General features: G+C 39.4%; 1 protein-coding gene across 6 annotated transcripts in view; it reads left to right on the top strand.

Annotated features, from left to right (window-relative positions):
* RIPOR2 (RHO family interacting cell polarization regulator 2) overlaps nucleotides 1-23175 on the top strand; it is a 142418-nt gene that overhangs the window by 52902 nt on the left and 66341 nt on the right. For 3 of the 6 annotated variants that reach the window (XM_089516863.1, XM_089516862.1, XM_089516859.1), the window contains exon 1: nucleotides 19398-19554. The exons of 2 other annotated variants lie outside the window; for them this stretch is intronic. The gene's annotated coding sequence lies outside the window, so the exon portion shown is untranslated. Of the gene's footprint in view, nucleotides 1-19397; nucleotides 19555-23175 lie in introns of those variants that run through there. One more of the 6 variants, XM_089516860.1, reaches the window with a different exon arrangement.

Genomic DNA, 23175 nt, shown 5'->3' with positions numbered 1-23175 from the left:
TCATATAAGCAGCACTTAAAGTACATAGTGAATTTTTAAAAAATCAGTTGATGCAGCTGTTACTACCTTCATTCTTTCAAGTTGCCATAGCCCTCTTCACTGGATACCAGAGGCATTCTGGGAAAATTAAGATGGTGACTTCTCTGGGTCACGTCACTAAAACAGATGCTGGCATCAGCCCTAGTGGGCCTGAGGGTGGTGACAGTTCCCTCACCACACAAGATGTTCCACTAGCTGCAAACTGGTGAGATTCAATCATCTTATGTTAAAGATAGATAATGGTAGATTTCAAAGATATAGCCATTAGTATGTAGAGAGATCTTGTAGCACCCTTGAGGTTAACTGAGAGAAAGAAGATGGCACCATGAGCTTTCCTACTTCCAGACTTGGAGCAGGCAGAATATTTGCTTTTGATGGACAGACATTTTAGTGGAATTTGTTCTAATTGTAGATGTGCATCAAAAACTGTTCCATGTCACAATAAAAAAAATTGAGACAATACATAACTTTTTAGTAAACAGTCTTTTAGTTCAGCAAGGGCTTACAGTGTGAAAGGGCTGAGAATTTTTAACCAGTAGGAATATCTTCTGCCATTACACCTCCAACTCTTCATGCTATTGAGTTTACTGAACTGGGGGTGGTGATGTTTTGACCTTTAACTATAATTCTCAAGCAACAATATATTGTTCAAGCTATTCCTGTTGTAATGCAAAGCATTTGGGGTTGTCTTGATCTTGAATGACAGTTAAGACCATTAGATCTTCAAAATAGCTGTTCCAAGATGAGAACTGCTATTGCTGGTATGTGGGTGTGATTCAACAGAGCTGTTTGCATTCTTGAACTCTCCTTGCAGGTTTGACTATGAGGTCTGTCATGATGAGTATTTCCACTTCAAAAGTTACCATTACTCAAGTGGTGATAAATCAAATATTGTATGCTGGAAACTTAAATATCTCAACACCTTATGAGATATTTACCTCTGCCGGGGGCTCTATGTCTTGGGAAATGAACTCTCAACTCAGAGATATGCTGGCTGTAGAGGTCAGAAATGGGTAGAAGCCTCTTCTTACCAGCAGAAATACCCTTCTGCTGGCAGAACCCCTCTTCTCAGAGGTTTACAGGCAGATCATTCTGCTAGATGGCTAGGATATGCTGGCAGAAAATTAAAAAAGGATGGTGGGGTGAGCAGGAGCCCATTACACTGATCCATATCTCCTCTGGCAACTGACAGTGTTGGCACAAAGTTACACTGTCAAAGTCAAAGGCTGCATCTACACTGCAGGATTAATGCAGTTTGGCATAACTTTAACTGCCATGCCTGTGGAATTCTGGGATTTGTAGTTTTGTGACATATGTGGGCTTCTCTGTCAGAGAGTTCTGGTGCATCCCTCCTAAAATCCCAGGATTCCATAGAATGGAGCCATGACACTTAAAGCAGTGTCAGACTGCATTAATTCTACACTGTGTCAGCAGCCGAAGTGAAGATTGTCCTAAATAATTTTCAAAAGTTCCTTGGCTGGGCTGTGGGGATTGGATTTAGGAAAGTGTCAGTGGACCTAGTGTTGGTTTAGCTGGCCTTTGGACAACTTGGCCAGTTAGGATTTTGCCCTACATCTTTATTCTCTTTAACCATGTATACTTAATCCATCAGAATTCAAATTATACTAACAACTGAGTTCTACTTCCTTTTGAGCAGCTGGTGATGCTTTTCCCCCCTCTCAGCTGTGAAGTATGAATGCATATGGGGCAGCTAGAAATATGCAAACTAGCTGACAAAAATAACTGCTAATACAGTTGGGCATGAAAGATTTGTTTCTAGTCACATACCCTGAATTATATCGCCTATTAACAAGTGCACCTATTTCTGATTTTGAACTAGAAACACTTATAGAAGGAGCTACTCTGGTCAAGGAGCTAAAGAAATTGCAGGTAATAATTACTTCCTGTTAGAAGTTACATTTTGGTTACATTATGCTGCTGTTGTCTATATCACCATCACATTTCAACACAGTAAAATCACTGTAGAGACAGGTTTTTTTGTCGTGTGCCATCAAGTTGGCTTTGAGTGATGGTGACGCTATGAATGGGAGGCATTACAAAGACATGTTATTAAAAGCCCTGGTCAGATCTTGTGAACACGGAGCCATGACTTTCTTGACTGAGTCTATACAGCTGTAATGTAGTTTTCCTCTTTTCTTATGCTTTTGACTTTGCCAGGCATTATCATCTTTTCTAATGAGACATGTATCTTGTGAGCTGCCTTGGGTCCTTTTCTGGGAAAAAGGCAGCATAACAAACAAACAAACAAACTTCATATGTCCCTTAGTTTGGTCATTTTCTTCAAACTTGGCTAGCTTTCACATCTGTTTACCATATGCTTGACTATAAGCTGATGTCATGTATTAGATGGAGGACAGGTTTTGGGGCCAAAATTGTGGATTTTGATATGAGGCGTATGTGACAATGGATGTAAAACATGAAGCAAAAGAAAATGATGCTAAAGAACTTGCAAAATTCTGGCAGACCTAACCATTTGTGTTCACCCTGGCTGGATGGATGAGGAGGGAACTACTGTAAATGGTGGCTGTGTGATGTGTTTGGGAGGCAATGTAATGGGTGTAAAGATATATAATTAAATATAAAAGTCAGGATCATGCATATCATAGTATTTCTAATGTATATGTATGGTTGTGAAAGCTGGGCAGTGAAGCAAGCTGAGAGGAAAACATCAATTCAATTGAAATATGGTGGTTGAAGAAAGTCCAACAAATACCATCTACCACCAAAAATACAGTTACTACACAGGGACGTAGCCAGGATTTTAGGAAGGGGAGGGTCCAGACTAAGTGCCACCATTATGATGGGGCTTGGGCATGGCAGCGCAGCAGCACACACCATTCATTTTCCTAATGGAAGGGGGGGGGTCTGGACCCCAAGAACCCCCCCCCCTTGGCTACGTCCCTGTACTACACATTGTTGTTGATGTGTGCCTTCAAGCCATTTCCAGCTTATGGTGACTCTAAGGTGAACCAATAATGGGGTTTTCTTAGCAAGTTTTTTCAATGGGGGTTTGCCTTTGCCATTGCTATCCTCTGAGGCTGAGCATTACTTGCCCAAAGTTACCCAGTGCATTTACATGGCTGAGCATGGATTCAAACCCTGGGCTCCAGAGTCATACACCAAGCTGGCTCATACACTCATATTTAAGTCTAGAAGTTTTAGTCAAAAGATTGACCCCCAAAACATGGGTCCCCTGAAAGGACCACCGAGGGTAATTGGGCTTTAAGGATTTGAACAAGACATTTACAGTATGTATGCATGGGACATTCACATGTATGTTTTTGTCCCAGAGAGATCCAGATCTCCGCGGTAATGCAATATAGGATCAATGTTCCCACTACGCTTAACGTGACCAAATCTCTTCAAGGCATTTAAATCATCTCTGGATTTTCACATGCACTGCTTCACTTCAACATGGAGGCACCTCCATGTCCGGGAACTTTAGACCCATGATTGATTTTTCTTTAAATCAGAAATAATTTGAAGGCACAAAACAACAACAAATTATTAGATCTCTGTTATGACATCAGAATGTATTAATATCAAATTTAAATTTATTACAGTGATTGCAGTGCCTATGCTACCTAACACAAGGTCTATACTCTACTTGCCTGTAGGGCCTTTATTGTTCCCATTCTTCCCATTTTCCAGCTGAGTAACTTTGCTGGATGATCTTATGTTACATGACCCATTTTTCAACCATTTCTGCAAAGATGATATAAAATTTTCCAAATATTTTGGCTTATTCTACATATTTTACATCAAGTGCTTTCCCAAGTCCATTCTGTAGTATCCACAAAAGCCATGCATATATATCCCTAAATACTTGATATGTTTTTAAAAACTGTGACATTGAAAAGGATTTTGATATGTCTCTGGAGTTATCAAGAAATGATATGTACTACTGTCTGCTACTGACTAAGCTGATGTTGTTATTATGTGCATTCACAAGTAATTTGTGACTTATGACAACTGTATCACAGTGCTTTCTTGGCAAGATTTGCTTGCAAGGGATTGCCTTTGCTTCCTCTGAGGCTCAGAGAGTGTAACTTGTCTAAGGTACTGCTTGTAAAAAGCTGATTTTTGCCCATTTATTGAGCTGTTTTATTAGAGTGGAGAAGAAGCAGAGGAGGGCATGCAAAAGGTTATAAGAGAAGAGGGGCAAAATAAAAGGAAGGAAAGGTTGGAAGACAGTGTGATTGAAGAGAATGACAGCAAAGGAAGAAAGCCTCAGGCAAATGTTGAAGAAGAAAAAGAAATCTGGGAGATAACATGGACATAAGAGAAGAAGTGCTTTAGGTGTAAGGGATGCTTAAAATCACATTCCTGATTTGAAATAACCAGTGAAATGTTTGGCTGTTGTTGGCTGGTAAACAATTAATATTCCTCGCCACATAACATTTCCTGTTGAAATATGTCTATTAAAATGCAGAATCAAAGGGCTCTTGATCCAAACAAATGTTTGCATCTTCTAGATGCCAGATGTTGGGCTGCTCTGAGTCCCCCTGTGTTGGGAAATCCATAGAGCTCTAGGTTTTGCTCCTAACTCCCACAGGTAATTCGTTGCCTGGAGCTGATTTGCTTATTGGGTCATGCAGAAATGTTCTGCTTCTCCTTCTATAGAGAAGCTCCCTCCAGGATTGTTATTGCATTGAGCTTGGATGGTATGGTTTAAAAATTCATTAGACACATTTTCCCTTCTCGGTGTTATACATTCATTCTTAGAAACCTCAGTATTTTATAAGACGAGTTCACATTCTTGGATATAAAAGAGACAAATAACACTGTCGTGAGGATAGTACACTGGAGTTTTGTTTTGTTTCATTTTTTCAGTTTAAATGAGGGAAAAGTCAGTTGAAGTGTAATGTCTCAGCACAGGATTAACAGAACAACATATATTGTTGCATATGAAGGTCATTAACATTTTATATGGTTTTGAGCAAATGTAGAAATGACTTTTTTTTTAAAAAAAATGAAACATTTCCCTAAAATTCCATCTTAAAGCTTCTATATTAAAAGAGAAAAGGGTTACTGGAATAATAAATAGTCCCTCTCTTGCAAATGGCCACAAAATCATAAATAATGTTTGAATACCTATACAACATCCCCTCTTAAGAATTCATGAGACTCAAAGCATGACCCAGTAATGGTTGCCTGTCTTTTCTGATTCTTTAAAAGAGAGATGTTCAACTAGCAGCCAACAGCCCATTGCCAGCCTTCATGGCCACTTTATCTGGCCCCTGGTGTTTCAACCAGTTTTTAATCAAAGCATTATAACTTCTTTAAAATTCCCACAGTTTCATTTATAAGGATATCCAAGAAGGATATTCTGATTTCCTGTGCATTTCTTCTGCATTTTATTGGGTGTCCTTCTCACCCTCATTCTGGTAAAGTAGATTATTGGTGCCTTCTGAGCATCTTTCAGCTTTCCCAAGTGGGGATTCTTTGACCTTCCAGATGTTTTAGATGACAGCTCCCCCTCTGGGTCTGCTGGGACTTGTAGGCCACAACATCTGGAATGCCAAGGTTTCCTGATGATGTCCAATTTAGTGGCCCTATATTATTTGATATTTTCTGTACCTGTGAGAATCTTACTTGTTGGTGACAAAGTATTTTTGTACTGCAGATCCCAGTATTCCTTGGTGTTGAACTTTGTTATTTCTACAGCATAGATGCACATAAAGAAGAAGCTCATCCATCTGAATTAACAAATTTATAAAGACAGTGCAAAGAAGCCATCTGTTAAGAATTGTCTCTAAATTACAAATCTATGCTGCAGAAATAATGATGTTTGACACCAGTTTCAGTACTGTAGTTCCATCCCAAGGAATCCTGGGATCTGCAGTTTTACAGGGACTTTAGCCTTCTCTGCCAGAGTGCTGGTGCCTCACAAAAATACACACCCCAGGATTCTGTAGGATGGAGCCATGGCAGTTAAGGTGGTATCAGACTGCATTATTTATACAGTGCAGATCAGTGGTTCCCAACCTGTGGGTCAGGACCCCTTTGGGGGTCGAACGACCCTTTCACAGGGGTCGCCTAAGACCATCGGAAAACACATATTTGCATGTAGCAATGAAAATAATTGTATGGTTGGGGGTCACCACAACATGAGGAACTATATTAAAGGGTCGCGGCATTAGAAAGGTTGTGAACCACTGGTGTAGATGCATCCACAAAAAAACCAGCATTACCTGGATCCCAAACCTCTCCTAACAATGATGCCATCAACTAGCTGTATTTAAATCACCTCTCCTTTACTTGAATTCTGTGTTTTCCATGAATGTGAATAATGCATCACAGGACTTTAAAAGGAACATATATATATTTTGCTGGTCAATGACCGAATAAACTTTTACTACTATATATATTTCCAATTCTAATGAATTTTGTGGGAAGTATTTATATTTTTCAACGTAAATACCTTCAGGCTTCTGGATTTCTTTCATTAACAACATCAATAATAATTCCACCACCTCTAATTCTTATGAAATCACTGTCTCAAATGTTACCATGTGTTCTTTGGCACTGGTTGGGTAGCAGCCCAGTCTGCAAATTATTGTACTTGTTGGGGAGGCTGAGAGCAATTTATCCTGAAAGCTTTTAGAGCTTAACACCCCTCTACCTAACCCTTTACTTTATATCACACACCCAGGGAATATGAATGCATATCGAACAAAATGAATGCCAATGTAAAGAAAAGGAAATGTCCTGCTGTTCATCACCAAGGCAACAGCGATTTTCTGTAGTATATACTTTTCCTAAGAGATTTTTTATCCCTGCTGAATGCAGGCCACTTGTGAGAAATCTGGAGTTATAGGAAAGCTGATGTTAAGTCGAAGGCTTTCATGACCGGCATCCATGGTTTTTGTGAGTTTTTCGGGCTATGTGGTCATGTTCTAGAAAATTTTCTTCCTGGCGTTTCGCCAGCATCTCAGATGCCAGCCACAGATGCTGGCGAAACGTCAGGAAGAAAATTTTCTAGAACATGGCCACATAGCCCGAAAAACCCACAAAAAAAAAAAAAAAAAAAAAAGCTGATGTTGCTTTTTATATGGTGTACAGACTGCCCCCGCCCCTTTCCTCGATGGATCGGGGCCTCAGCTGCCACAGTGGCAGCCCTGAGGCCCCGATCCACCACTTTTCCAGGCCGCTTCCCTGCTGCCTGGAAAGGGGTGTCCTTGGCCTAAATCCAGTTGTTAGTCCCAACTAGGGCAGATCCATTGATTCAATGGAATTTGATAAGTCTTGAGCCAATAGGTTTATGGTGGTTGGGACAAACAACATCCAAGTTCATACATTCATGTGTTCACACACACACACACACACACACACACACACACAAAATTTGAATTGAGAGCAATTTGAAATAAAGGAACCCACCAGCAGTGGCAGTAAATTAGTTGCCACATGCCCATGGTGTTTATTGGCTCTTTGTAAGGATACCACATACATGCACATTCATGCACTGCTGATACACAGATGAAATGATAGCTGTACAAATGGTTATTGGCAATGGTGTCACTAGGTTTGGCATTGCCTCGTGCAGTAATTCATGTTGTCACCGCCCGCCCCCCACATTGACCACCTCCCATACGACACCATACAGAATCCTTAGCAATGTTTTTTGTACTAATGTTACTCATAACAAATGTATCACTGAATGTAATGGTAATAGTTGTGACATAAACAATTAGCAAAATTGAAATTATACCTTTAAATTACAATATTATATACACACAGTCTAAATGTATTTCCATGTACATAGTCTTGTGTGCTTAAAGTGAAATTTTGGTAAGATGTGATGTTTTAAAAGAAACATTTAAAAGACTTTAATTTTTTATTTTATTTTTTACAAAAAATAAAAATTTAATTTAAACAAAAGTAATTTAAATTAAATGGGTTTAAAAAAAACTTGGAGCCTCTCTTTTCTCCTCCCACTGAGTGTTGGCAGATTCACACCATCTCTTCAGCATTTTAAAGGAATGCAGGCAAATTTCACAGCCCCTTTATGCCAAAAGGCAGATGTTTGGGAATAAGTGGTGTCACTTCCCCCTTTAGGCTGTCATCTGGCGCATCCCGCCTCACCCTTAGTAATGCCCCTGGTTACTGGAATTTGATTTCCATTCATATCAGGACATGTTCAGCCACCAGTGTCTGATCTGCAGGTGTAACATTAACTCACTAAGTTCCCATTGGTTTTATAGATGTGCTCCAGTAGAGATTAAAAATAGGATTTAGAGCCACATACTCTCAGTGTAGTGAGATTATTATTGAGTGGCCATTCACTTCACATTTAATGAGATTCATTTCTTATCAGTTTTCCCCACTATGGCCATCATCATCATAAACATTATTGTATGTATAGCCAAAGCCCTGCACAATATATGGAATAAAACATGAACTAATTTTTTTAAAAAATTAAAAATATTAGACACCATTTTACATACCCTTGTAAAACCAACAAATAAAAAGTATAAAATAAATATTTTATCAGTTGGCAGTACTACATAAAGAAGGATGTTACCCTTTCAGCCTTTCACTCAGTTCTGTAATTATTAAAAATGAAAGTATAATTCTTCAAAATATTTCTTCTGTGTAACTGAAAAAGTGAAATAATTAGTTACAGTTCCATTTCCAATAATTTTATTTAAATAATTAGTGATAATTAGTTAAACATTTTGTGCATTATGACTACAGCACAGGTATGGGCATCATGTGCAGTAAAGAAGTTCCTATGAAAAAAATCAAAAATCAAAATGCAATCTAGTTTACAGGGCTCCTGCAATATGTAGTTATTGCCCCATTTGCTTGCTATTTTCCTTCCTCTTACTACACTCCAGAGGAAGTAACAAAGTGACAAATTTGTGCAACTAGTTCAGCACTATCTGAATTCTTGTAAAATGGTTTTGCAATTTACTTTCCCCAGTCTTCCCCTTCCTTTATTAATTTCCATGACATAATAGGAACATTCAGTGCAAAATGTTACTCTTGCTGCATAGGATTAGTTTCCTTTAAAAACAGAACAGTACCACTTAATTTCAGCTATGAAGGAGACACTACATCACCATAAGGGGAGAAGGGGAGGGGTTACAACTAAGCCCCCAGGAGCCTGGCTAAAACTTCCTTTGGCTTAGCTGGTGGTAAGACATGATGAGAATGGTAGTTCATCAGAACCTGGAGGGCCGTAGCTTCCCCACCCCTGCATTAACAGAAGATAGATCCTAGACTCAATCCATAGTTTTAAAAAGCATGCTGTCATCTCCTTACAGTGTAACTTTATTCTTGCATATTTTGAATAAACTAATATTCAAATGATTATTTTTGTCACTGTTAACTAAGGGCATGGGTACACAGGTTAATTACACTGGTTTCCCTCAAAGTGACTTGTTCACACAATGCAAAACCAAGCCCGGAGTCTAGTGCGGACTACCAGTTCTACACTGAATCCATTCTTTCCCTCCCTTAAACTGGTATAAAATAATTCATTTTTGCTCTAGATTTTACAGGAGAATCTGTAGAATTTCACAGCAATGCGGGGCAGCTGTCTACATCCAATTCCCTGCTGTGTCGTCCAGCACCACCGTTGGTGGTGCAAGTTGATCTTTCTGAGGTCACAATGAAGTGCGTAGACATGGCACCACTGGATGTCATAGTAGGGACTGTGTGTAGACAACTACCACGTGTTGCTGGAGAATGCAGAGATAATAGTAGGAATCTGAGATAGTTTTGGGGCCAGAATACTTTGAGAGCGGCCTGGAGTATTCCAGCCATGGTAGACGATTCCTTACTGGTGAAAACACCTTACTTGGGTAATTAGATTTTATTCTGCAGTGTTACAAAATTCTAGTTGCAGAGGCTACTGATAAAGGTAGTCCCTTGACATGAATGTCTAGTTGTAACTGAACGTAGGGAGCAGTGCTCATCACCATTACTAAGCCGAAGAGCCAGCATTGTCTGAAGACGAATCCGGTGGTCATGTGGCCTGCATGACTGCACCAAATGCTGTTGCTTTCCCACCAAAGTTGTATCAATCTATCTATTTGCATTTGCATGCTTTTGAACTGCTAGGTTGGCAGAAGCTGGGGGCTAGTGATGGGAGCTCACCCCCATCACACAGCGCTTGGGCTTCGAACTGCTAACTTTCCAATCTTCTGATCATCAGAACTGGCATCTTAACCACTAAGCCACCACATCACACTGATGAAGACAGATTAGTTAAAAAAATTTTTTTAAATTGTTTTTCCATTAAAAAATTGTTGTATAATTGGTTAGAAGCTTCTTCAGTTGGTAAACACATTACAGTTGGAGAAATCTATTCCATTAGAACTCATCTTTTGTAATTACTGTATCTTCTAAAGGTTTTTCAATGTGTTGCTTTTGATCAGTGAGCCAAATATATTGATGACTGTTGTTTTGTGTATGCATACTTGTCACACTTTGCTTTCTGCTTGAACAGGCCTTGCATGTATTTAAAGCACTACGATATCTTGCAAAACCTATTCATTTAGACATGACATTGGAAAGAATGTACTCACCACAAATCTAATTCATGCCATTGTCAACTGTCTGAAGAACCTTTTTTTGGCCTCCACCTCCAGTTTACCCACCACTTGCATTAGTATTCCTGGATCCATGTAGATAAAAATGATCCCCATATGCATACCAGCCCTTTGTATGCATATTATATGGTCTTACTTTATATAGCTTCTGCAGAGTATGAGGTAGCTGTGCTTCACAACTCATTGCCACTTCCCCAAATCAAGTATCCATTCTAGTTTCTCTCACATCATAGCTCTGCTCCCAGTTCTCCCAACCTATTTTTTTAATCATAGGGGGTAGATAAAGATAGCTAAGTAAAATCCACAGGTTAAATGCAAGTCCAGTGAGCAGAATTCATCTCAGCCATGTGTTTTCTAGTTACAAAATTTGCACTGTTCTAGTGCTGAATCTTAGGTCCTTAGTCTTGTTCCAATACTGCAGTCCAGGCCTGTTAGAATTGGTGGGAGTCAGATGCATATGTCTTTTTTTTATTCTTACTTTCAGTATCCATACTTTTTTCTGTCTAGCCTTGTTTAGATTTTAGGGAAATGTGTTAAATAAATATGCAAGGTGGGAGAGTAAGCAAACCCTGTCTCCTTCCCACATTATTTCCAGCATGCTCTTCTACTTGTGAAAATATGAACTCCAGAACTAGAGAAGCTTCTGTGTTCATGGAGACTCTCCAGAAAATTTGAAACAGTGCTTTTTCCAGGGTTCAATTCAGAACTCACCTTACATAACTGTAATGGAGTGAGCCAGGCTAGCATGCTCCTCCTCCTTATGCGTTTGTTTGAAAAACTGTTTATTTGCTACTTAACACAAAGCAGGAGAGGTTACCTGAATAGGACAACAAGCCGAATCAGCTGCTGATGCTATACTTTGGAATGATAATAGCATTTGGGGTCATTAAGTTAAAAAGCAATTCTCTTTATCAATGCCATGATGATAAATAACATGCATTATTTCTAATGCTGCCTTACCTGCTTTTAAAATCTCTGCATTCTGACAGGTAAACAAATGTCACTGTATGGAAAACTTTGGAGAACTGATGTGTAGCAGTGGGCTTAGCCTCATGGATTTATTTTTTAAAAGCAAGACAATAGTAATAAGGTTTTTTTAAAAATAAAATACATTGATGAATTTGGCTTGTACAGGTAGACTCTCCCATACCCAGAATTCTGAAATCCAAAATATTTCAAGAACCAAAACTTTTTTCATGGGTGGCTGAGATTGTGATCATTTGCTTTCTGATGGTTCAGTGTACACAAATTTTCATGCAAATGTTCCATGCAAACTATTTTTGGAAATATTGTATAAAATTACATTGAGGCCATGTTTATAAGATGTATATGAAAGATAAATGAATTTTGTGTTTAGACTTGGATCCCATTTCCAGGATACCTCATTATGTATGTATATGTAAATTCAGGTATTCCAAAATCCAAAAGGAATACAAATTCCAAAGCACTTTTGGTCCCAAGCATTTTGGATAAAGGAGACCTTATCTGACCTGTACTATCTTTCCTGACCCAAAGGCCTTCATTCGCTAATTATGCTGAAGCAAAGCCAAAACTAGGGCAAGCATTTGATTTCATTTAGACTTAATGATGCAGAAAATCAAAACCATGCTAGGGTGGTAAAATGAATGATCTAATACTAAAGTGCCAGTGATGGAACTCAAAGGACCCACTTCCCTTTATTTGGCTAGTCAATGGCATTGCCTGATTGCTGCTCCAATTCTGTGAGAGAACTGCCTTGAAGCATATTGCAGGAGGAGATGTTTAAGCTGTGTAGGGCTGAATAACCTAGTTGCCTCAGTCAGCAGATGATGGAGAGCAGCACAAGGCTCTTCCTTCTGAGCCCTCTAGTGATTATCCTCTGTTGGAGGAAACAACTGTGTGTTCAACATGGACCTATTCTATTCTCCTAAACTAGCTTACTAGTATCCGGTATAGCAAAGGATGCCATTCCATTATGAGTTATCAACTATTTGCATAAATGGGGAAAGGTATATACAACAGTTCACCTCTGGCATCAACTTACCTTGAGCTGTACCTGAAGATGGAAGTAGGGTAGGACAGCGGACAGTGTTTTTGTACCCCATCCCGGCTACTGCAGAGTGGCTTTCTGACATTTCATGCTGTTATAGTCTTGGGCCAGTTAGAACCTATGGCAAACAAATACCTCCTTATGGTAGAGTTTGGAGAACTGAGGGGGGGGGGTGGTTCTGGCCCACCCCACGTTGTGCTGAAAACTTTTGTAAAATCAAAATGGGGGTTGGGGGACTTGCAAGGGGCTTGGGTTCATAAATTGGTCCCTAGGCTATACTTTCCCCACCCTGGTTTTTATAATTGAAACAGAGTGAGAGATGTTTATTTCCAACAAAGCCCTCCTGGTAGCTCATGATTTAAATGGAGCACACACCTCTCCTTCTTACAAGGAATGTGAAAATAGAGTTCCTGTAGGTTTAGATCTTGCTGTTACATTTACATTGATAATCTTTGCACATATCTTGACTTTTGACTCTTGAAACAAAACATAACAGGTTTCCAGATGCTTTCAGAGGCATATTAATTAAAGAACAGAGAACTCTCACACTCACTCAAACATGTACGCACAGAGACACCATGCACAAAGGCTGCTTCAGCCTGTTCTGGTTGCTAAGCATTATGAGGAATTGGAATGTACAGTTCCATCAAGCCCATTTGTTGTAATTTTTTTTCCTTCTGCCATGAAAAAGCAGAGGGAGAGGGGAGAAAATAACAAGAGGAATTCTAACTGGTAAGGCGCAAAATGCATCACTTGCAAGTCTTGAGACTTTCAGGGGAAGGGGTGGGAACTTTTCTTGAGAGAGAAACACTCACCTTGTAGATAAGAACATTCAACTTTCTGCCCACTGAGATACATGTTTCTGTTTTCTGAATTAACTCTCAGTATGGATAACACCTGGCAATAGAAACCAGAACTGACATATTGGTGGTAAATTTAATATGACCAAGGCAGAGGCAGCTCCCTGCAGAAATGTGCATGAGACTGTAACCTCACAAATGGGATACTCTGTCCATCATGCCTGTGACTTCATGATACTTTTAGCTATTTTACAAATTAGCAGAATGAAATCACGAGACTGAAATGGTTGAATTTTGGCAGTGATGTAGATAAACTTGAGTCAATTGACTCAGACTTAAGTTGGATTCAGGTCGCTTCAGTGACATGACTTGACAAAAATAACACACTGGTTCGACTTTTGAGACCTGTACATATTTAGTGACTAACTTGCTGGCACCATTCATTTCGAACAGCAGGCACGACCCACCTCAAGCGCACTGGGTGCATTTCTTTGAAAGGAACAGCAAATGCATTAGGCAATGGGCTTGAGGCAGAAAGATCTCAAATCAAGCAGAGCAAATCAAGGGCTTCCCCCCATCCCCTGGTATGCCAGAATACCTCAGTTTACCATCTTATTCAGTGTCACACACACAACCGTGTGATATTTCCTCGGGACTGTGAAAGCCATTAGAATGCTGCTGTTTCCTATGCAACAGAGGTAACATCAGAATGAAATCTCAGTCTGAGAAGGGATATTTTCTTGGCATTCCTTGTAAATATTGTTACACAGTTAAAAGAAACCTATCGGTTGTTTAGTCCAATCTCCTCCGGGTTCAGGAACCTACAGTCATACCATAAATAAACACCATTAAAAGGCATACATATTTCTGAAGCTAGTTAGAATATTGTTATCATGCTGATTGGCTCTGAAACATCTCAAACAAGCAAACAAATATCTACAGGCTATTTCTCCTTGTTCAGGGGTCAAACATTTCTGGAAAACAGATGAATAGATTATTTTTATTTTTATTTTTTGTCAATTGTGTGCTAGGAGGAACTGCTTTCAAAGGGGACCCTGATTTTTGGCTGTTTGGAATACCAGCTGCTTTTAATCCAGTAGAGCTAGTCCAAAGCTAAAGTATTTTTGACTGAAATGTACTGGACTCCCGCATGAGCAGCAGAGACAGATCAGTCTGAGAAGCAGATGGTCCCACCTCAGGTACCCCAGAAGGGGACAACAGAGGTGGAAACTGGAGATTTTATTAGGAAAGTACACTAACTAGTAGTGGTTACAAGTAATAAAAGAGTTGGCTATGATTAACTAGTTAAGACATTCCATAAATGATTATGAGGTTTGACACAGATTTCGGTTGTAGTTATGCAATATGATTTCAGCTTTGGAGAAGTAAATACTGAAACAGAAGTTATAGTGAGAATTGGAAAGAGAAATGGGAGGACCTTTTACGAATAAGACACAAAACAAATTCAAAGATTAATAAAACAGAATTAAATAATATTTCAAAATCATTTCAAATCACTATTTAATCACTATTATTGCAAGCCCTTCCAGGCCCATTTTTAAACCCAAGAAAAAATGAATCCAGATTTTTTTTTCTTGACATAACTTCAGCCTTACCAATTTCAGTGAACCAAAGTGCAATTAACTTAGTTTTGTTTCATTCTATTGTGTTTATACCCCTAATAGAAAGTTGCAAGGGAGTTGGTAATTCAAACTGTGAAGTCTTAGCACAGGATGCTTTTAGGCAGCTATGTAATTGAAATGCTTAATAAATGCCAAGTGTTCAGATGCTGTGTTTTGCTAACATTAGGGTAGAAGACTACATTTGTGATAATGTAAATATAATTCAGGCCATAGTTAATTATAACACAGATTGGCTTTGGCAAGCTGGCTTTTCTTCAGCTGCCCAAGGCAAATCTTGCTTTTCTGTTTCCCACTCTGTGCACTTGACAGCATCCTTGGTGACCTATTTTTAATGCAATGGCAGATTACTCTTCAATAGAGTGAATAATTCATAGGAATAGTAGCACCATCACACTAGAAGTACAATAGAAGCTTTTATGCCTGCCTAATTGTGGATAGAGACAGCATTCTCTGGCATTTTCTACGGAATTAGCAAAACAAGATACATGTGAAATGAGCGATTCTTTCAAATGTAACAATATCAGGAGCAGTGAATGGCGTGAAAAAGCTGTAGGGGCAAGTCAACTTTGCCTGCATATGTTTATCATAGAGCTGTTGCTGTATCTTGAAGATTTGAAAGAATGTAACACTAAAGGAAAGGACTCAAAGGAAGAAACAAAGGGTGATATTTTTTCTTCCTTTGCATTTTCTGTATCTTGTTATTGTTGTGTGCCTTCACGTCATTTCTGACTTATACCAACCCTAAGCAAAACAGTCACAGGGGTTTCTTTGCCTTCCTCTGAGACTGAGAAAGTGTGACATGCCCAATATCACCCAGTAGGTTTCCATGGCTAAGAGGGGTTTTAAACCCTAGTCTCCAGAGTGGTAGACCAGTGTTCAAACTTCTACACCAAGCTGGCTCTCTTGCTCTATAAAGCTATAAAGAAAGCTTTCCCCAGAGATAATTTGTAGGTCATGGATACAAGTAAGAGATGGAGCTGGTAGAGAAACCAGTAGTAGTGTTACCATTCCAAAGCTTTCTGAAAAATGTATAGCCCAGGAAAAGTTTGTATCATAAATGTCCAATAGTAAACTGAGACATGGCAGGTTAAAACTGCCATACACTTTTCTCTGATAAATTTGGCAAATGTCCAGTTTCATGAACTACCCAGAAATCCCACAGAAACATGATGTACAGAATTTCTTGCACTAATGGAGACAGAAATGTTTTTTTTAATGATTAGGAGGATGTTGCTGCTGTTGTTATGTTTATTTATAAATATACAAATAAATAAATTTGCCCCCTCCAAAGTAATTGGGACTCAAAGCAGCTCACAGTTTAAAAGAACAATACAATTAAAAATTTACAGAAAGTGAATATTAAAATAGAATCAAACTATTTACAGTATTAAAACAATTCATGCTTCAAGATAAAATGCTAAAATGTTATTTAAAATATCAAAAGCTCTCTATTAAAAAAAAAACGCTATAGCCTGTTTCTTTAAAACCTTCTGTTTTAAAAACCTGTTTGAATAAAAAGTTTTTTTCCTGCCGATGGAAGCCCAACAAGGAATGGGCTATTCTGCCCTCCCTGGGAAGGGAGTCTAGGGGCAGCCGTCAAGAAGGCTCTCTCATGCTTGTGATGGTGGTGGGGCTGAGAGAAAAGTCTCCTTATAATCACAGGAGCTGGGCAGACCCATACAGGGAGATACAATCTGCCAGATAGCCTGGACCTGAGTCATAAAGGGCTTTATAGAGCATAACCAACACTTTGAGTTGTGCCAATAAATAAGCTGGCTGCCAGCGGGGCTGTTATGACAGGGGTGATTTATGGTTTCTGTAACCTGCCTTGGTTAACAGTTTGGCTGCAGCTCTTTGGACAAGCAGCAGTTTCAGAACACTCTTCAAAGGTGGCCCCAAGTGGAGTGCATTACAGTCATCCAAATGGGATGCAATTAAGACATGTACAACTGTGGCCAGATCTGACATCTCAATGAGCGATGTCTCAATGGGAAAGGGTGCAGTTGGCATACAAGTTTAAAATGTGTAAATGTATTACTGACCACTGCAGAAACCTGGGCCTCCAGGTTCAAAGCTGAGTCTAGCAATACATTCAAACTGTGAACCTGTTTTCAGGGGGAGTGTAACTGCATGCAACACAGCATAAAATAAATCAAATGGTAAACAGAAACCTCGGAGCATTGTTGCAGGCAAAGGGGAGCTAACTGGACTTTTGTTTACCAATAGCAAAGCACTGAAAGCTGAGTGTTTCTGTGATGAGGTTATACAGTTGTGCAGGGCAATAGAGCTGGGGGAAGAGCTGCTTTTTTTCATCAAACACATTGCAAGTACATATCAAAATAAGCCTTCACTGGAGTGTCAAAATACAACTAGGCCATGATGGGCACATGTGTGCATTATTCGCTTTTTTGTTACTCCTTTAAAAAGCATAGAATTGGGTGCTTTCCTGATAATTATTTCTGGACATTTTAAAGGGACAAGCAGTGAGTAATACTTGCACACATCTTCCACAACAGAATGAAACTTGCACACGTGGATTTGTCCTTATAAGTGTGCTTTTGTTTCTAATTTGTTGCACTCAGCTTGCACATTTTCCCTAAGGGTATACTACATATGTGAAAACACTTCATTTTCATAGCACTTGCTGTAGGGTAACAAGCACTGATGGGAGTTGGAGTCCAGCAACATCTAGAGGGTCAGACCTTGTCTACTTATTAAATATAGCATTATAACGCTGTTGAGAGTAACAGTCAAACATTGTGATGACACCTAGTGATGGAACATAAGCATTAAAACTTATTAATACCTTGTTCCAGTTTTAGTTGTCCATATTTTACATTTGACTACTTGCAGAAGGAATAGTTAGTAAGGCTTATGTATAATACAAAGGTCTTCTTTGGTATTTTGTCTAATATGAATTAAATTACTGTATATACTCATGTATTAGTCTAGAAATTTTAGTCAAAAAATTGATCCCAGAAACCTGGATCGACTTAGATATGGGTGAATGTAAGTACTGTACTTTAACTCTTATCAAAAAAGGAAAACTGAGAGCAATCAGGTTTTGAAAGATTTGAATAAGACATTTATGTATGTTTGTCAGCATTTCTGACAACTTAGTTAGTTAGTTAGTTAGTTAGTTCACAGCTCACATTTCTCCCAGCACAGGATTCAAAGCAGCTTTCTGAGCAATAGCCTCTGTTGTAGTAGAAATAAGGCTAACAGATTTACTGTAGTGTATGCTTTCATGAGAATCTGATCCATGTAAGCTTACTTTATATTAAACCTGACAGTATTTAATGTGTCCTAAGATTCTTTGTTCTTTATAGTATTGCTGGTAATAGAGTGTCTTTATACTATTGCTAGTACAGTGGACCCTCCACATTAGCTGGGGTTAGTGGCACAGGACTCCAAGACAACTTTGTGGTCAAGATCTGCCAGACGTTGACCATGAAATTGTGCTGGAGGACCTACAAACGCCTAGAGAAGTGTTCTCCTTAGGAATCTCTAGGTTCCCTAGCATGACATTTGGCAGAGGTTGACAACATGGTCATGCTGGAAAACCTAGAGGTTCCCTATAGAAACCATATTATTCAAATTCATGAATAATCAAATCCGCAATAGTCAAAGATGCAGATGTGGAGGGCCACCTGTAATAGAATGTTAACAAATTTTCACATTCTGATGTGAATGCTCATATACAGCCAGCCTTGGTTTTAGCTCATCCCTTCCTAGAATACCCAAGAGGTTGTGCCACCACCAATCAGAATTGGACTCAAGAAACGTCTGGCATAATTGCCAACACCAGTAAAACAGCAGTGTCAGTATCAGAAACTGAACTTGGCAGATTGTTGTAGAAGCACTGGGTAATAAATAAACTGGAAAAGGATCCACTGAGGTGTGGTGGAGGGACTGCATTACATAAATATTTGTAGAGGAAACAAGAATGCAAGAGTGATGAGAGGAAGGAAAATGGAGAGCCCTCCTGACCCATAGCAGTTAGTTTAGTCTCTGACAAGCAGCTGTCTCAGTGATCCTTATAAGTCACTGGCAGCACAGATGATGCTGGAGTCAAGACTCTGCAGAGAGCACCCACACACCCCACTCCTCCTTTGCCTCTCCCTCTCCCATACATTCTCTTCTCTCTCTACAGTAACTTTACCAGGGTAACAGAATCGGTGATGCTTCTGCTGGCAGGAGAGTGAGTCAGACCAGCTAATGACTGAGCGCAAGCTGGTAACTGCTGCTCTCACCCCCTCCCTCCCCACCAGTCTTTCCTTTTAAACCAGACACACTAACTAAGCCAGAGCTGGCTGCATAGTACAGTACTCAGTACAGAGTGCTGCTGCTCATATTCTGTTGCTGCTTTTATGAGGATCACCTATAGAAGAGGAGGAACTTTTGGGTTGCAGACGACTGTATTCAGCCTCCTTACTATGAGTGTGAGTCTGTGCATTTAGGTGGGTGCCTGTCCTCCTCTCCCTTGCTTCCCCTTAATTTTCTGACTTTTGAGGACTAATATTGTTGCATGTTCCTTCCCAAAATTGCAGTGTTGGTTGTTGTCCTGTGCTGTAGTAGTATGGTGGGTGTTCTGTCCCCCAACTCATAAAGTTATTTCAGAATGTTTCAAATGCAGCACTGATTCATTGTGACATTGGGATGTCAGTTGCTGTAAGGAAATTGTTAAAAGCATGAAAATGTTGTCACTGTCAAATAGGACAGTGTGCCATTTCAGCATAGTTGTGTTTTTATTCTGTGGAGTGGGACACTGTTGAATTAATTCAGTGTTCCAAATCATTTGGTAAGATTATATTCTCTTTTAAATGCAGCAGAATCATAAGTCTGATTAATGTTCTGGGTAAGAACTCAGGTGTAAGCAAGTCAAATATAGTATTCCAGTGGAAAGATAATAACATGACTTTTTAATCTTGATATTGCCAAATCAATAGTGTAAAAGAAGATTCTTTTGAGTTTCTCCAAGGTTCCTTTTCTTGTTCTCTAGCTTGCTACTGTAAGCCATTTTGCCTGGAAATGTAGCTACCATGTGAAGATGTAAAGCAAATACTTGAAACCTAGATGATGAATAGTCTTAATCATGGTTGCATTTTTAGTTTGGATTATTATTTTTCTCCTTTTCCTTGTTTGTGGCTGCACTGATAAAATATGTTATAGATGTTTCAGCTTTTTATAGCATTGCCAGATGCCCCTTATTTTAAGGGTTGTTGTTAAGTTGAAAGGGCTTGTTCCTCCCTTTGGAATGTTATGGTCCTCTAAATATAATTAACAGAGCCTAGTTTGTTTGCTTGTTTTTTACAAGTCCACAGCACAGATATACATCACAGCACTCTACTGCCCTTTGACAACCCTGTCATTATCAGTCGCGCACCAATGGATTTGAAAGTGCTTAACAAAATCCTTTGTGTTGTTATACTTTTCAACAGCAATTCATTTCAAAGTTCTCCAGTTCAAGTTTTCATTCATTTCAGTGGGACTTGAGCAGAAGAACATTTCAGTGGATTGTGTGCTCTGCCCAGACTTGGGAAAAACCTCTTCCATGCCCCATGCTTTCTATGAAAATCTAAATGTTTTCCTTGAGAAAAATATTTGAATTTATCTATCATTGAATGGAGCTTCTTAATCCTCTTCCCAGGAATCATTTAACATATCTTGGGGTTTAAGGTGTCTTTGGGTTTTCTCTGTGATAGCCTTTATGGAGGGCTTTATTATCAATTATAATACTGACAAAAAAGCTAAAGGGAATGTTTGGAACTGTGGAGTCACAATATTATTAACTTTTAAATGAACAGGATAACATATTTGAATGGTAGAAGCCTTCTGCTGTGTGATAAGATATTTTCCTGGCTTTGGAAAAGTATCTGTGACAGCAGTGGTGGTAACAGGCATTTGTCCATTTATCATTCCAAATGCAACAGTCTTTTACATTCCAAGCTTTTGCATTGTTTAGTTTCTGCCACACACTAAGAGACCTTAGAAAATAACAGTTCCAATTAGAAACATTATCATTTGTCTGTGCCCACAGCTAATTGGGATTCAGGAGCAAATCTTCCTTTCTACAGAAACAAAGGCTGGGATGTACTTAGTAAGGTTCGCATGGGAAAGAGAAAAGGTTTCCACTTAGGGAAACTGTTCTGTGGTATGTGCCAGACCTGGCTGAGACACAGTGGTAACTTAGAGGTTCCTGTGCTGCACTGTCCTCATTTACATGCAAGGCTGGTCTTAAGCTAGGGATTGGCTTCTGGAGCAGACCCAACTCCCGTAGTGGTACAGAGAGTAAGGACTTGGCAGCCCTCCTTCTGCACTTCTCTTTGGCAGTAACACAAGGAAGGATAGGCATGACAGAACCACATGAGCAGCAGTAACAACAACAACAATAGATGACAGATCCTAGTTCTTTCATCTTCATGCTCCTCAAGAGAAATATCTTGAAAAAGCATGATATAGAGCAGTGGCTCTCCACATGCGAGTCGCGACCCCTTTGGAGGTCGAATGATTCTTTCACAGGTCACCTAGGACCATCACAAAACAGTAGCAAAATTACAGTTATAAAGTAGCAATGAAAATAATTTTATGGTTGGGGGTCACCACAATATGAGGAATTGTATTAAAGGGTCTCAGCATTAGGAAGGTTGAGAATCGGTGATATAGAGGAAGTCAGGGGCATACCAGGTAGAAAAAGAAGTCTTTTTCTCATGCTTGTATAGCATGCTTTGCATTCAGCTATCCTCACAGCTGTTTCCAATAGCATGAAGGAAAAAGTGACAGAAATAGAAGTGGGAAAGAGATGTGATAGTGGATGAGACTGTTGGTTGGGATGGGTCAGTGGAGAAATATTAACCCACCATCTACCACTGATTGTCCAAAGCTAATGGCAAAACTAGTGGCTCATTCACACTACACAATTGTAGCACTATTATTCCAGTTTAACTTCCATGGTTCCATTCTATGGAATCTTTGAATTTGAGGCACCAGAGGAGGACTTTGGCTGATATTTTTAAATGCTACTCCCTAAACTGTAAATCCATAGGACAAAGCCATGCAGGCAGCAGGCATCTGGCATTGCCTTCTGGATGAGCTGGTAGTGAAAGCATCTGAACTTTACTTTGAGTAGCAAGAAAGCAACATGAGGAAAAGGGTAATTTTGTTCTTCTTATAGCCCATTTTGAACACTTAGAGATATTTGCAGCATACCTATTCCACTGGAATAACTACCTGCATTGCTATTGTAGCACCATACACTGAAGCAATGTTTTATTCATCCTTTCCCCTCCTCTCTCACAAACATGGTGCTCATATATAGTGATCTTGTGACATTGTATTGGCATACCTGTTCAGATGTCCTATCCTTGGCATTTCTGCCCTTGCTGAGGGAATTCTTTAAGATCCCCTTGGGAAAGGGATAAATAAAATGAGCCTTGAAGTAAATATAAAGCAGTTTATTACCTCCATATAAAAATAGTAGGTAATGTACTGCAGTTATTCCACTGTCTGCTGTGGTAAGGATCAAAACACTCAGAGTGACAGCTCAAAAGCAAAGCTGTGATCAGCTCATTCATACGTTGACAGATCTTCATAATATATCAGGATGAGTGAAACTGCTAACACAGTGATCATGTACCTGCACCAGCAGCTGCTGTTGCTTCTTGTGGTACTGAACTCTAAATAAGAAGCAAGGTAATTGTCACAAGAGTTAAGCAAAATAGGTGACCGTCACAAGTGACTGAGTCTATCCAAGAAGTCGTAGTGATTGGAATAAAAAAGAAAATGGGCATTTGATGTGTCTGCCATTTCTTCCAGAATGACAGGTAGGGGAACTCACTTTAATAATACATTTTGTGGGCAGTATGGACAAAGGAGACTTTATCTGTGAGCAGTTTGGTGTTTGGGTTATTTTCATTTGCCAGGCTAAGCCATTCTGTTTTCAAGAGAGACCCCCTTAGGTTTGTGAGCATTCAACCATCAAAAAATACCAGCTGAAAATAGACAATGTGGAAAATGAATGAGAGCAGTGCCCTCTGAGAAGGAAAATAAAAGGCATTCCTCGAAGTAGACTGACTGGGAAG

This window comes from Sceloporus occidentalis, unplaced genomic scaffold, assembly GCF_023333645.1.
Source record: "Sceloporus occidentalis isolate IW3139 unplaced genomic scaffold, rSceOcc1.0.p SCAF_3, whole genome shotgun sequence".
In the NCBI taxonomy this organism is placed as follows: Eukaryota; Metazoa; Chordata; class Lepidosauria; order Squamata; family Phrynosomatidae; genus Sceloporus; species Sceloporus occidentalis.
Note: the sequence above shows the minus strand (reverse complement) of the source record. Positions and strands in the feature narration are given on the sequence as shown.